Source organism: Apteryx rowi, unplaced genomic scaffold (assembly GCF_003343035.1).
Source record: "Apteryx rowi isolate R43461 unplaced genomic scaffold, aptRow1 scaffold_70, whole genome shotgun sequence".
Classification (NCBI taxonomy): Eukaryota; Metazoa; Chordata; class Aves; order Apterygiformes; family Apterygidae; genus Apteryx; species Apteryx rowi.
In genome coordinates, this window is record NW_020450983.1 from 2,765,509 (window position 1) to 2,780,732 (window position 15,224).

The 15,224-nt window shown below is 37.4% G+C and overlaps 1 long non-coding RNA gene across 9 annotated transcripts in view; it reads left to right on the forward strand.

Annotated features, from left to right (window-relative positions):
- The window catches only part of LOC112976102, a 68,339-nt gene that overhangs the window by 29,604 nt on the left and 23,511 nt on the right, over positions 1–15,224 (forward strand). Inside the window, exon 1 of one of the 9 annotated variants that reach the window (XR_003256891.1) lies at positions 13,914–14,020. The exons of the other annotated variants lie outside the window; for them this stretch is intronic. This is a non-coding gene — a long non-coding RNA (uncharacterized LOC112976102). Of the gene's footprint in view, positions 1–13,913; positions 14,021–15,224 lie in introns of those variants that run through there. 9 annotated transcript variants of the gene reach the window in all.

The window sequence follows — 15,224 nt, forward strand, 5'->3', positions numbered from 1 at the left end:
TCACCAGGAGGTTCATGGAGGTGATYCTTCCCCTCTACCTAGCTCTGATGAGGCCACATCTGGAGTGCTGGGTCCAGTTCTGGGCTCCCCAGTACAAGAGGGATACGGACCTACTGGAGTGAGTCCAGCAAAGGGCTGTGGAAATAATTAAGGGGCTGGAGCATCTGTCACTTGAGGAGAGGCTGAGAGAGCTGGGACTTTTAACCTGAAGAAGGCTCAGAAGGGWTCTTGTCCATGTGTGTATATATGTGATGGGAGGTGGTAAAGAGAACGGAGCCAGACTCTTCTCAGTGGCGCTCAGTGTCAGGACAAGAGATAGCGGGCACAAATTGAAAGATAAGAAATTCCATTTAAACATAAGAAAAGACTCTTTTACWGTGARGGTGGTTGACCACTGGAACAGATTGCCCAGAGAGRCTGTGGAGTCTCTCTCCTTGGAGATATCCAAAACCCCGAGCAACCTATTCTAACTTACCCTGCCTGAGCAGGGGTGTTGGGCTAGACAATCTCCAGAGGTCCCTTCCAACCTCAGTGATTTTTTGATTCTGTAAAATAGATCCTTTTTGTTGATATTTCAGACTTTTTTTAARAGAAGTCAGAAAGGATTTTCAGATTTGTTATCACTTAAAGAATGCACACTAAAGGACAAATTATTGTTGCAAAGTACAGAGATTTAAATATTTAACACTTGTTACTGCAAGTTTCTTAAATTCCTGTTCTTACTGATAAGAATATGCCTTTTCATATTTGGTTGAAGACTCTCTTTTTGCATTCCTCTATTTCACTTCATATGTGCAATTGCTCTTGTGTTTTAATATAGCTGTCAACAACCTCATTTCACTCGATCTGAAGCAGCTAACTGCTTACACTTTTTGTTTGCTAAAAAATATTATTTGATTTAAGGTAGAGATGGAAATGATTGTGTCACAGTTTATGACAAGGGTGAGAGGCATATGTAGTCAATCCTTTGTGAAAAGTCGTGTAACTAATCATTAAAGTACACTGAAGTAAAGCACACATGCATGAGAAGACCCATTAGTTACTCATAATGAAGGGAACACCCTGACTTCTATGGTAGCCTGTCCAGAGAAGCTGGACAAATCTTGAAGCTAAAATAAAATCTGAGGATATGTTCATATCCTGAGAGAATGAGCAGGCTTTGTTTTATTTGGAAGATTACTATCAGGAAGACTTGTAGTTACTTTTTATACCTTTCAAGCATGATTTAGTTTTAAGAGTAATCTCTAGCTGAAATACTGTGTTATATCAGGTTATTGACTGTTCTGCTTTCCTTGAGTTATCTTTCAGCTTTAAAGCTTCTATCCTACTTTCATGTCATCTGACTGAAATGTCATCTGCTCTATTTTGGTTCATTTCTACCTTCTAGCAAAGAATTTGATGGTCACGCTACTTGTGCTTTACATTCATGATCTTACCCAGCTTTGGGATGTTTTGCCTATCATCATCTAAAATAGTCATCACCTCATCCACTGGGGCTGCATCATTTTCTCATTATTCTGGATTTAGAAGTTCAGCCACGACTGACTCCTGCAAGGCCACATGGAGACAGAGGACAATTTGTCCTGTTGCTGTGCTCAGTTTGACCAGAACTAAGCACAATCGCAGATGTACTGAGGAAAGGGCTACAGTGGTTTTCAGGATGTTATCTGTAAATCCTTAGGTGGCTTTTAAAAGCGCAATGAAAGGTAACAAAAAAAATTTCTCCAGTGGGTTAACTCTGCTTATCATGGGGCAAATGTTTTATAATTGGTGAACTGAGAACAAGGTMAAAAATTTCTCACCAAATACACTAAATGAAAGACTTGAAAGCCTGTATTGGTATAACAAGCATAACTGTCATCAGCGTGTGCTTTGCATAAGCAGATTGACTGTGCTGTGTGTGATAGAATTACGTAGTGACAGATGAAGAAATTATATTCTTAGGCAGTTGGGAATAAACTATGATTTTGTCAATAATTTCTTGACAGTTGAATCTTATTAATCAAAAGCACCATCATTTTGAGAAAGCTGAACAAATGAACTGKTTTTTTAACTTCAAATGTTCTAGCATTTTCAGATCACTCATATCCAAGCTTTACAAAAGYCTAGCAATTTTTGCTGATGATTAATAGTATATTCATGCAAAAAATTCTCAAAYCCCCTTGAAATGTCATTTACTCTTTTTTTTTTAAGTGTAATGACTATATTAAGACTCAGAATTATACAACTCAAACATTTTTGCTGCATTTTAATTCCTTTTAATACCCAAAATAAAACACCTGAGGACAGTTGCTTAACTAAAGTCTTTCTGAAGTGTCACAAAGGTAATTATAGTTCGTTACAGAGGGAGATTCTCTCTAACATTTAAGACTAAAATATTATGACATTAATAAACAGTACATTGCAAATATATTTCGGTGTGAATGAAGACAGTCTTTGTAATATCAGGTCACCTTGATGATAGACTTTAAGATTAATTTTAATTTTTTGTATGACATGTAACCTTATCAGAAGTTATATGAAACACAGTGCTGTGTAGGTAAGGTTTATTTACCACCTATAATAACCTCCATTTATCAGTGACATAGTTCATCCATTTTCTTTTCATTAAGCTTGAAGCCTCACCTACAATTTTCTATTCTTCAGGGTATTTTCATTTTGCTTAGTATTTACTTTTGACTGTTTTTGCTAGTCCTTGGAGTTCTTCAGTGTTAACAAGAAATAATTGTTTCTTTTGATCACTAGAAGAATAAATATTAGAATTAATGGTATGAAGAAGAGCTAAGCGCTGTTCTTTTGAAAGCTGGAAGGGCAGAAAAAATGAATCTGCATAAAAAAAGTTCCATTTCTTGTTGAGAGTTTAAAAATATTAAAAATTGAAATAGAAGAAAATGTCTAAAAATATTTTGGTTAAGATAATGTTTCATTTCAAAACTATTGAAACAAATAAAATAGATGTTTTCAGAATTTTTTAGATACATTACCATTGGATTCACAAAATGTTTTGTCACCACTGAGTCTGCATTTCTCATTTACAGAAATGTCAACTATAATTTTTCATTCTGATCTATTGCTGAATGGATGTGGACATAGATGTATTGGCAAACTGAAAATGAAAAAAATGTTTTAAACATAAAAAATGATGTCAAATCTTACACATATTTTTACATTTCACAGAAAAAAAAAATTTTTATATTTTAAACTTGGAAGTGGATTATTAAAAGTACCTGTTATATGAAGTCAGTATTGTTAGCATTTTTGTTTTATATTGGCAAGATATCATTTTTAGATACCTTTTTTTGAATCAAATATGTCAAATGAAAACCTAGTAGATATGTTGACAAGACTAGAACTGGATATTGCTGCAAAGGACTGGAAAATATTTTTCAGTCTGGCCAGAATTTTTTATACTAAAATTGTACTAAAGCAGAATGCTAAAATTATACTATTTTTTAATAATAAAATTCAAATCCAGCTATACCAAAGTATTAAGTTAATTTTCATTGTTTTTTGCTGAATTACATATTATGAAGAAAATAAATATGGCATCATTGTGAAATCATCACAGTGCTATTTTCAAAACATTCTAAAAAAACATGTTTGAGGGGAACTGACTCAAAAGACTTTTTATTCATTTTTTTAATTTAAAATAACTTTAAAATCTAGAATTCTGTTTTGATAAAATCAAGTTTTTGTTCACTTAGTAGTATTCTCATAACTAAAGATAAGTTGATTCATATTAAGTCTTCTATCTCCTCTGYTAAAGACAGATAGGTGTAAGAGAGGCTATACTCCAGCTTCTGCTGGAGGGTAGAAGTACTCTATACTTCTAGATTCAGATTTATAYACTAGAATAAAAGTATATATCTCTGCATTTCAACAGATTCATCAATGATCTGGCAAAAGGAGTGAACAGTCATATGACAGCATTTTCCATTGATAGGAAGTTAGTTAARGTAGAAAGAGCAAGAACAATTACAGGAGTTTATAAGACTGAGTGCTGCAATAAGAGGTGAAATTCAGTGTASATTAATGTAAAATAATGCAGAAGAAGAAAACAATTTGAGTTCCACATACAAAATGAAGAGCTCTGGACTCATTACCTGTCAAAAGCAAGACCTTGGTATAGTTACAGATATTTCTAAGAAAAACATCAGCTCAGTGTTTTCTGAGTGTCAAAAAGCAAATCACATTTTAGGAATTATTAGCAAAGGAATAAAGAAATAATAATAATAAAAAGAATTGTTACACCACTGCATAAATGCATTGTTCATCCACACCGTGAACACAGTGTGCTTTTCTGGTGCCTCCCACCTCCATCTCAAAAGGGAAGTATAAGAACTGAAAAGGTTTATAGAAAGGAAATAAGGGTGATCAAATGGCTTGCATATGTGAATGGCTATCTGAGCTGGGACTTTTTAGTTGAAAGGAGACAATTTAGAGGGGAGGTCTCYGGGGGGCGGTCTGCCAAATCATAAGTGATGTGGAGAGGATGATCAGTCAGAGGTAACGGTTCCCCATCTCTTCCGCATGCAGAGTAAGGAAATCGGGTGTAGCAGGAATTGCTCTGAGCAGCTCCAAAGAAAAGATGCCAATAAAGAGCTGTAGGGAACCAGGTTTTGTCATAATTTAGCATCTGAGAGTTTGGCATAGTTCACTAACTTCTAATTCATGTAGAAAATACCTCTGGCAAACTGTTTCACATTAGTAGTGCCTACACTGAGAAGGAAATGTGCTCACTGGCATGCTCGGCAGTTCCCATTGCTTGAGCACCAGGAGTAGGGACTTATGGGAGCGTTACCAAAATTCCCTGCTTTCTGTATGCCGCTATGGACACCCAGCGGATGTCTGGGCTGTGGCCATGGGGAATGTGCAAGCATCATGACTGAGTTATATATATATATATTCCCCTCACAAATATAGATAGAGCCACTGGGCTGTTTTGGAGATAACCTAGGCTAGATGGAAAGCCTTTTCTACTCATACCAAAAACGTTGGTTTGCAATTCACAATATACATGAATTGCCAGTCTTTTTCACGTTTGTATTTTATATGACATTTGCAACTCCTTTATTTTCTGGTCCTTTATTGTGACAGTTTATGTTGTCCCATGGACACATGAAATTAAGGGAAAGACAGCTTTACTATGATCTAACCTACTAGCTGACTTCAAGTCATCATTGCGGGTGCAGATTCTCCTTTTGCAGATCAACGGTGAAAGTCCCAGTGGGATCAGTGTTCGGAATATGTAAATACATTTTTATGTGATATGTGCATTCATTTAAAAGATAGAATTCAATTCTGTTTGCCACACATAGGCAATATTTCTGTTTGCTTCAGAGGCACCGCTTATTTGAATAAAAACATTACCCATAATCAGCAGAGCCTTTCACAGCTTGGCTCARTGCCATGCTAAAAGTTCCATTCTTATCTCTAGGAGCCAAAGGAGAAGAGAAAAACAGAGGAAAAAAAAATACAATAGGCATCCTTATCAGCTCGATTAATCAGGTAAAACACTTATCGTTCCACTTCATTGGAAAAGAAGAGAAAAAAMTCATTTTTTTTGAGTCTTCTGACCTTGCAATTTGGACAGGCTGCCCTGTTGTRTGACAGGTTGAAAAGATAACCTTCTCTTTTCCTTTTCTGAGTGAAAGGACTCATTTCTGCAAAGGACAAGCAGAGAGGCAGTCAAGGCTTTATTTATATTAAGAAAGAGAGGAAATGCTGGTGGGAAGCGCACTGACTGGACTGTGAGAGAAGAAGCTGTTCTGCTCGTCCATTTTAGTGGTTCTCTAGTTCATTGTGTAATATGGCAAAGCTTCCGTAGCATTCATTAGYGAACATAATTCTCATTCAAGTGACAAGGTAGGGAGCCCAGCAGATGCCCCTTTTTATACGAAAGGGAGAGGAAGCAAAACTTGCCTCATATTGTTTCAGTCTTCCTCAGGTCTCTCTTACCCTTTGCACGAGAAAAGATTGTATGTAAAAATGTGTTTTAGATAAGCTTCATCAATTTAAAATGCAGGTTATAGGTTTAGGGTTTTTGTTTTTTGGTTTTTTTTCCAAAAAAAAGGTTTAAGGTTTTAAAGAGAAAAATAATCTGGAATTTGGAAATGGCAATAAAAATTTCCCCTGGAAGCAGTGTAGGGACACTGCTGGTGGGGGGAAGAGTATAGCATGCCAATATGTCCCCACACTGCCAGTACCTAAACCTGTATTATCTGGTTATTTGGGAGAGAGTATTTTATACAGAAATGTAAGGAGAACTTTCTGAATAAATCCCTTTTTCTTTGTCCTTTAAGCTATGCAGAAATATCAGACTACATTTCGACCTTATCTACCTGCATTCATTTTGTTTTACTCTTCTGTGTAATTGAGGTGATAACCTCAGCCCTAAATACCCCATGCATTTCCATCTTTTCAATTTCCTTTCCCTTTTTCCCCACCTCAGTTACAAAAGGCTTGTGTGGCAGGCTGTAATTTTAATTCCACTGTGCTCTGAATGACCTCAGAGCTAGGATAGCTGTGCAACTTTATAGCATTTTCCTTGCTGCAAAGAAATGCTGCATGGAGGCTCCCTCCATGATTCAACATTATAGAAATAGAAATGTTTAGCGTATTGCTGAATCTAAACCTTTTGCAAGAATTTAGTAAACTATTTGGCAATTTGACTCCTGGGGAGCTTGAGTGAAGGGGGCAAGAAAAGAGATTTGTATCAAATGAAAAGATGGAAAAAATATTGGAAAGAAAAAGACACAAGAAGCCTTGTAACTATTCGTATAACAGGAAAAAAAAAATCTGAAATGACAGTTTAGCTACCAAAATATTTATTTTACCTGAAGAAGATACAAGTCATTTTTAATAGCTACAGCTGATCAAAGAGGAAGTAGGTATGTCTCCCATTCTATTCTTCTGCACTAAAAATTTCCTCCCTGTGCTAGTCCCAATGTCATTTCTCTTAACAGCTTCATAGTTTTTAAGCCCTAAGTTTATATTATAATCATTGAGTCCATCTTTCTGCATATCACAGGCAAGTATTGTGGTATTATTTTTACAGCACCTAGCTGAACTAGATCATTGTTTAACAATTAATGAATTAAAAATTTCAAGTTGTAAAAAATCTACTTTTCTAGATGAATTATTCTAAAAATGAATAACTGTCTCAGTTAAAAATGTGTGCCTTTTTCTAGATGGAACTTCAGCTTTCACTTTCCCTCTCCATTTTATATGCTTTTTCAGATCTCTTTTTCTGTTAGAAATTAACCAAGTTATCATGGAAATTCATTAAGATATTTTTAAGTGTTTTAAGTTCCCTATGTTGGGACCCCTCCTCCCCCCCCAAAAAAAATATTTGGGAAAACAGATACTTAGATTTAAGCTAGATTAATTCCATTGCTCCTTTTTCCAAAATGTCTTTTGTACCTTTCTGTGAAATTCTCATCCCAGAAGTCTCAGGAACGTAGACCTTCAAAAACACTGTCTGTACTGATCTTGGAGTTTCTTTCAAGTTGTTTTTCAAAAATCCAGTCCCCTTTACCCACACCTTAGAGGGAATGAACAATACCAGAACAGTGCACGTGTATTAATTCTGTCTCACAGAGCAAGGCTTAGAAATTGACTTGTGAAAACCTATAACCTTTTCTCTATTTTAAATGCCATTTCTCTCAGACTAAACCAATTTGTATTTTTTAGTCTGAAAAACCCTTTCTATGGCTGAATGAAAGAACAGTTGCAGAGAAATTAGATTTAAGTCTTTGTTTCACACCAGAGTAATTTTCTTTCTTTCTTTGTCCTTGCTGGAGCTGAGGTTTGGGGGTTGATTTTTTTCCTCTTTTTTGTTGTTTTTTGTTTGTGGTTTGTTTTGTTTTCCAAAGTCTCTCAAGGATTTTCAACTACTTTGAGGTCAAATCTTTGGTTAATGCAGTGAAAAGCATGGAAATGTATTACTACCAGGTAAACAAATGGTCTTGCTTTTACTGCTTACTGATGGCTTTTCTGACAACATTTTCTATTCTTATTTCCCAGAAAACTTGCTTTCCAGAATATTTCTTCTTTTGTTTGAGAAATATTAATGCACCCACCTGGGTGTTTTCTGGCCTCTGTCCTTGGAGCAATTCCATTTTCAGTGTCTCCTACATCCTGCTTAGTTTAGAAGCCAGAAGTTTAAGGAATTTCCTGGAATGATGTCAGTGGAACTGCTTCAGCTGTGAGTTTTCAAAGATGTACCTTTAATTTTCTTTTTGGATTCTTTGCAAACTGACTGAAACTTTTGTGAAGCACTTTGTTAGTCACARCTGACTTTATATTGTGACTATCATTCAATTCACAAAATTTCATGTAGTAAGTACTTGCTATTTCAAATTCAGTTTATACAAATTACACAGTTTAATTGTTTTCTTCTGTATTGTACAGCCAACATTTTGTAAACCAGAGTCATCCCTCTGCAGGCTGTTGAAAGTCCTGCTGAGAAAGAGAGACGTTTTAGAAAAAAGCCATCAGAGCTGAGCAGGTGGTAGAAAAATCAGTGTGTTATACTTAGCAGAAAGTATGAAGATAAGTGGGAGATATTGGCAGAGCTTTTAATTCCATTTACTCTAGGTTTATTTCTACCAAATAGATGAACATATAGTGTTTAATGGACAAGCACTTGCGGCTTTGTAGGGACATGCTTGCTCCCTCTCTCTCTTTAACACACACACACACACACACACACACGTTCATGCATAAATGCACATATATTACTTATGGGAACATAGTAGAAGATTGTAAAAATGTAAGAGGCAGGTCTAGCAGAGTACTTGTTTGGTTTTATTTAATCCAGAAAAGGAAGGAACCTCATAGACTTGACCAAATAACTGTTACCAAGAAAAGCTGATCTTTCCCGTTGCAGGGGAAAAGCGAGATAACTGTGACATCCTACTGAAAGACCAGAGAAGCTATCCTTGGTTCATTCTTGTTAGTGAGTCATCTCATTGCACTTATTTAAAAATTGCGTACTCACTTGGCTGAAATCTTGGGGGGGGGGGCGCGAAATGCCTTTTCTGGAGTTGTGCATTTGCTTACTCAAGTCATACAGTCACAATAACATTTTGGCTACTCATAATGGTATTCTGGTTGTTGGATGGCTGCTGAATTGAGAAGTTTGCTATATCCTACATAAAATTAGTATTTTCAATTACTCGTTGAAAACGAGGTTTCAGGGATCATTTTATGTGATCACCAAATGTCTAGTCTCCAGAAGGCTTATAAATCTCCATGATGCTCTCAGTCTTTTCAGAGGTATAATTGCAGATGAGCCCATCTGTTCCTTTTTCACTTCCATCTTCCACGTTTGTCTACCTTTCTTATGTTTGGCAGTATGTGGATGGCAGAGGAGCTCAGAAATCAATGAAAAGACTATGGTGCTTGATATTGTCAGGTCTAAAGAATACAATTAGAGAAAATTTTGAAACTTCCTGAGTATCCTGCAGTACATGGATGATTCTTCAAATTCAGGGTTTGTTATCAAAAAGGTTGAAAAACTGCAAATCCAATTTAAGTCACAGAGCTAAATCCCTATCTCAGTTGCTGCAAGAGATATGTTTTTTCCAAATAACTGTATATTTTGGATCGCTGTTGGACTTCAGCAGTAGCACCATTTCTCCATTTGTAAACCAATAGAAAGCTAGAGGAATTCTCAGCAGAAATCTTGGGAGTTTCAAAAGCCTGGAAAACATCATAACATCTCCCGGCAGGCATGCCACAATGTTTGTGCAAGTAACAGGATACTTCCACCACATATATTAACACATCATTTTGTTAGTTGGTTCATAAATTTAAATAGGAGAGGTGTTTTTTTCAAAGGTCTTCAGCTAAATTCCCAGCTCTGGTGAAAAAGTTGAGTGAGAGAGAAGGCAAAGTTGGCCCTGAGAAACATCTCAGCCTCARCTTCCTTTGAGGAGTGACCTGGCATGGGCTGCATGTGCTTTGACACATTTTTGTGCGATTGCCAGCGCTGAGCTCACTSGTCCTACAAGGGGTTGAACTGCTGGGACACGCGCTGTGTGGGCCACCTTGGAGGTGACTGTTCTTTTCTGCTGGAGCCGTTGCAATAGCTGCTTGCTGCAGCACGGGTGGGGGCGCGGAGGCAAGAGCAGCCCGGCTCCGCAGCCGGCCGGCACGCTGTGTTTGCTTCGGCTGAGAGCGCTCCGGCGCTCTGCACCCTGAAGAGCTCCAGAATTTTGCCTCCCATGTCTAGCACGCAGATAGCTGTCTGAATGCCTCAGCCAAGGCGTCTGCTGAAGTCTAGCTGAGTTTTCTGTATAGCAGCTCAGGTTTCCTTCACATCGCTCACACAAGCGGGATCAGCAAGTTCTGTTTGAACTACCTTGACAAGGCAAAGTTGTCAGACAGGATGTAGCCTATAAATTTACTCACTTAATATATACATATACAAATATTATGACATGTAATAAATATTATGACAAATACATATATACGCAAATGTTATATTATAATGTATATACTTTGTATATGTWTATACAAATTTATACAGTATATGTATAAATACATATACTGTATATGTGTATATGTATATACAAATTTATATGTTTATATACAGTTGATACAGGTTATATATGAATTCAGCAAATATTTGGCGACGTTTCAGTTTTGATGGCCAAATCACTCATGAATGACAGAGCCTTTAGTGCATTATGAGTCATCCAATAAAATGTTTGTACCTCAACATCATGTTTTCTTTACATGCCACATACTTTTTAGGGGGAAAACCCCTTTTTAACTTTGCAGGCTTATGCAGCATTAGAGTTTGTCACTGTTATAAAAATGAAATATAGTTGTTCCTGGAACACAGACAGACATATTATGTGTAGGGGTCCAAACTACCAAATACTTCTGTCTTAGCTGATGACAGCAGGGCTTTTTTGTTTGTTTGTTTGTTTGTTTCTCTTTTTAGTGTCTTCTGACATGAGCCGATCTGAGATTTGGAGGGAKTTTTTGGAGGCAGTTTAGTAGACGGGATGTATGTGAAACAGACACAGGTCCATGGTGCAATTCATCCCTTGAATATCATAACTATCTACCATGTATAATTTTTTAAAGAAAATTTTACCTTTAGTTTTTACTATAGAAAATAAAAAGACAACTTCCCTTGCATGTCTGTAATGTTCTGACTTTAGAGGACTTCATGTCAGCTGGGTACAATATTAGTATCATCCCTATTTTACAAGCTAATATAAGGCATGGAAATTAGTGCCCATGCCCTCAAAAATGTCCAGTTACATTAGAGGTAGCTGTGTGAGACCACMGCAGAAGTCCGTGGCAAGGTAGGTTTCCCAAGTCTCCGGCTAGCGTCCTGTCCTTCGACGCCGTCCTGCTTTGCGCTGCCAGGCACCCACAGACAGGCTGCAGTACTGCCTACCGTGCTGGTAAAGCAGGCTGCAGAGCTCTCCCCTTGCGCACAGGCTACAGCTCCCACAGCAGAGTTAACAGGAATGAAGGATCCTCTGAAAGGTATTTATAAGCACTATCTGCCTGCAATATCTATCTAAATATGTAGACAGACCTCAGCACCTTATAGTAATTAACACTTTTTTTTTTTTTCTTTTACAACCTATCCTCCTTTATTGGTGCAGAATCGTGATTAAAGACATTGCTTAAGGGCAAGTAGGTGAGTGCTCTGTATCACAAGCCAGTACTGAATCCAGTATTTCAGAGTAGTATGCTGATCMTTCATCCATTTCTCCCAGAATGAATTGCCCTTCTCTGTCCCCAGTTGCTGGTTTTTGGGTAGCTGCAGTGCCTGGATCTTGCAGTTCTGTTTCCTCTCAGTGTGGAGTTCTGGAAGTTGGTAAATAGAGACATAAAATTAGATGAATAAAAAAATCACCAACCATATGAACCTCTTCTTTTCAAGGTATCAAGCTGCTCAAGAAGTGACTTGTTATTCTGACATACTAGTATTACAAATCTAATTTCATAAGGGTTTTCTTTTCTTCTGAGCAGTTTCCAATTGATGCACAACATTACTATACCATGCAGCATTTAACCTCTCRCTAATTGCTACTAATGACACATAATTGCATCAATAGCTTTTTATAATAGACTGAGTGATGGCTTTAACACAAGTCGTGAAGTAGTTCTCTCCCACTTCTTTATCAAAGAAAGATGATAAAATATGTGTAATATATTTAATTGATGACCTTTTCATTTTTTGGAGTTGGAGTGGGCTTATTCGTCCCAGGCGGTGTTCTTGAGCTTAGCATTAGTGATTTCTGCTTTATTCATACTTTTTATTACATACTTTTTTAGAGCACCTATCTCATTCATAGCCTCCCTTTCTTCTCTGTAACAATGACTTTATGAATTCTGTGTTTGTTATAGAAGCCAAATAGAGGCCATTACACATATTTTTCATTTGCTGARACTCAAGGAACAATGTTGAGTTTAGCAAGGCCCCCTGTTTTTCTGACATGTGATAGAGTAAAAATTAAGTAATAAGCAGGTTCTTTCTAATGGAATGAAAGATTATTGGAAATGATCATCAACATGCAAAGAAGATGTCTAAAATAAAAGAGTAGGCTTCTGAATTGGTTATATAAGGCAATGCCCATTACAGAGTTAAAATATAGATGGATATCTCTGTTTCTGAGAAAATCAAATGGACTGAGACAGTGCCTGGAATTAGACTAAAGCATAATATAGGGGTTTTTTTGCTTTTTTTTACGGTTCATGGGAAAAAGACTTTAAGATATACTTTTAAAAAGGGCAACTTTTTCCATTAAAATAATTCATTCTACATTAACAGATAATAGAGACTGCACTTCATTGACATCCTCCCTGTTTCTGTATAATGAAAATCCAAATGCAAACTTTTAGATGACTGAAAATTGGACTAATGCACACCATTTAATTAAATAGCCCTATAACATCCTCAGAGTAATAAGCAGGCTACAGGCCTTTGCAGTTTGGAAATCTGCAGAGGAGCAGAATGAGCTATGGAATAAGATGCACTTCCTTCTGCTACCAAAATTTTAGGTTTTGCATGTTCATCAGAAGAAAAGTTAGTCCTGCAGCATACATGGCTGGCAGTTCTCATCCTCTCCACTGGAGGACAGCCGGTCATAGCTTCTCGCTTCCCGCATTGGCAGCAGTACAGGGCTGGAAGGAGTCTGCCGTAATGTTCCCTTGAGGGAGGGAAAGACAAGATTATGGTTCCTGAAACAATACTCTGAAGTTCAGGCCAAAGGCATTATATGCATATCTGGGGTTTTGCACAAAGGCAAAGCAAGTGCCTTCTCCAGGCTTACTTCTTTTCCATGATACACGGAGATGGAAAATATCAGTAAAAATAAGAATCTGGCCACAAAGCCAAAGAAAGCAAAACATCTCTGTAAGATTTGGACAGATTTATRCAGAGACTACACAGGGCTTGGCCAGCCAGTAGAGTAGTGAAAAGTGAGAATTCTTCTTTTTGCTAGGGCTTTGAGAAAGCCCTGTGAAGGGAACTAAGAACTTGAAAGCAGAGTTATGGCTAATATGCTGTATAAAATCTGCTATACCTTCTTCGGGGTCCTGTTTCAGCTCCAGCCAACAAGACAGACATTCACTGGCTTTGTAAAGTTGCACAGAACTCAGGGATATCACAGCTTATTGCCTAACTGTGCTTGCTTTAATCAACTGAGACATACCCCTTACAGAATCCACTCAGCCCCACTACCAGTCCTGCAGTCCTGCACAGAGACTTGTGCCCAGACTGTTGAGTATGGGGAGTCTATTTCTCTTTTTTGGCTTGTATATAAGGGATAACGTTCTCTGTGCCTGACTGCACCTTCAAACATTTCATCCTCATCAAGCAACTTGCTTTAAGCAGGTGTTTACATGCTTTCTGAAATCATTTATTTTCCTGCAGGGCATGAGCATGCAGGAGATAGAGCACTCTCACGCCAATTCAGAAAGCACCGAAGGGATGTGCTCAACTTTGCATCGCAAACAGAGGAGGGATAGTCTAATGCTTGGATTAGTAAGTAGGGATCAAAACACTTGAGTTCAAATCATAATGCAGATTTCCTGCCTGACCTTGAGTAAATCACGGGTAATCTCCAGCCCCATTTCCTTGCCTACAAGATGAGGGTAACGAGCGTTGTTCTGCCCAATAGGTGAGAACTGTAAAGACTGTGAGGGATTTCCGTAATGAAAACCATGAGTATACACATGCTCACACCTATTTGGGGTCTAAAGAAGAGGGGTGCAGATAGACCCTACTTGCTCTGTCTGCGCTCTGGACTAAGCAAACATGAATCTGGAAGCTACATAAAAGAATTTGTCTTTGTAAATACCTATCGAAGTTTCTCAGAAACATACTCAATCTTTTTAGCATTATGACAGGTACAGAAAAAATCTATTAGTGCTCCTTGTACAGTACACACAAGGTTTTTAATATCTTTCGTATAAGAAGTGTTTGTCAAAACTGTCCTCAAAATGAATTATTAGACAAATGCAAAATAAGTAACAGGGAGAGGTCCAGCAAACAGGTCCTGAGGAACTAAAGTTCACATTTGGTAATATAAGGTAAATGCTTGAGTGGTTTCATTTTATCCTACCTCTACAAGCAGGGATTTATTGTTCTTTTCTTGCTTCTCCTTGTCAATGACAAGTAAAGAGTTGAGAGATTAAAATTTATCTCAAGAACCTCAATTCAGCAGAAAATTACACTTCAGGGTAAAGGGAGACCACTAAATTCTTTTCAATAAGGCATGTTTTTTCATTCTAGCATTATTCAATATTGCATGCCCAGAAATTGTTTTTTGAAGAAGGAAAAAAAAACTAAATTGAAAATTGATTAATCTTTTAGAGGAAAAAGGGTTTTCCACTAGTTGAAAGGATGCCATTTTCTGCTGTGGGTCTTTCATTAATATGGTCAGATTTCATAATACATATCATCTTGATAGCATGCTCTTGAGGTTCTCAGAAATTGCTATCGTTTACAAACACCATTTCAGTACATCCCACCTTCACAAAATACACTTGCCTGAGCCTGGGATGGCGTGGCTACTAGCCGTAAAATACTGATTTCATCTCTCATCTCAGAGCAGCTTGACTACCAGCTGGCATGTTGATGGTTCCTACCCATGTGTTTGACTGAGGGAAGAATTTTGGGAGTATCACAAAGTCTCTGTTTATTGATCTTACAGATTTATCAGACTCCAGTTTCTTCCTTCACCATC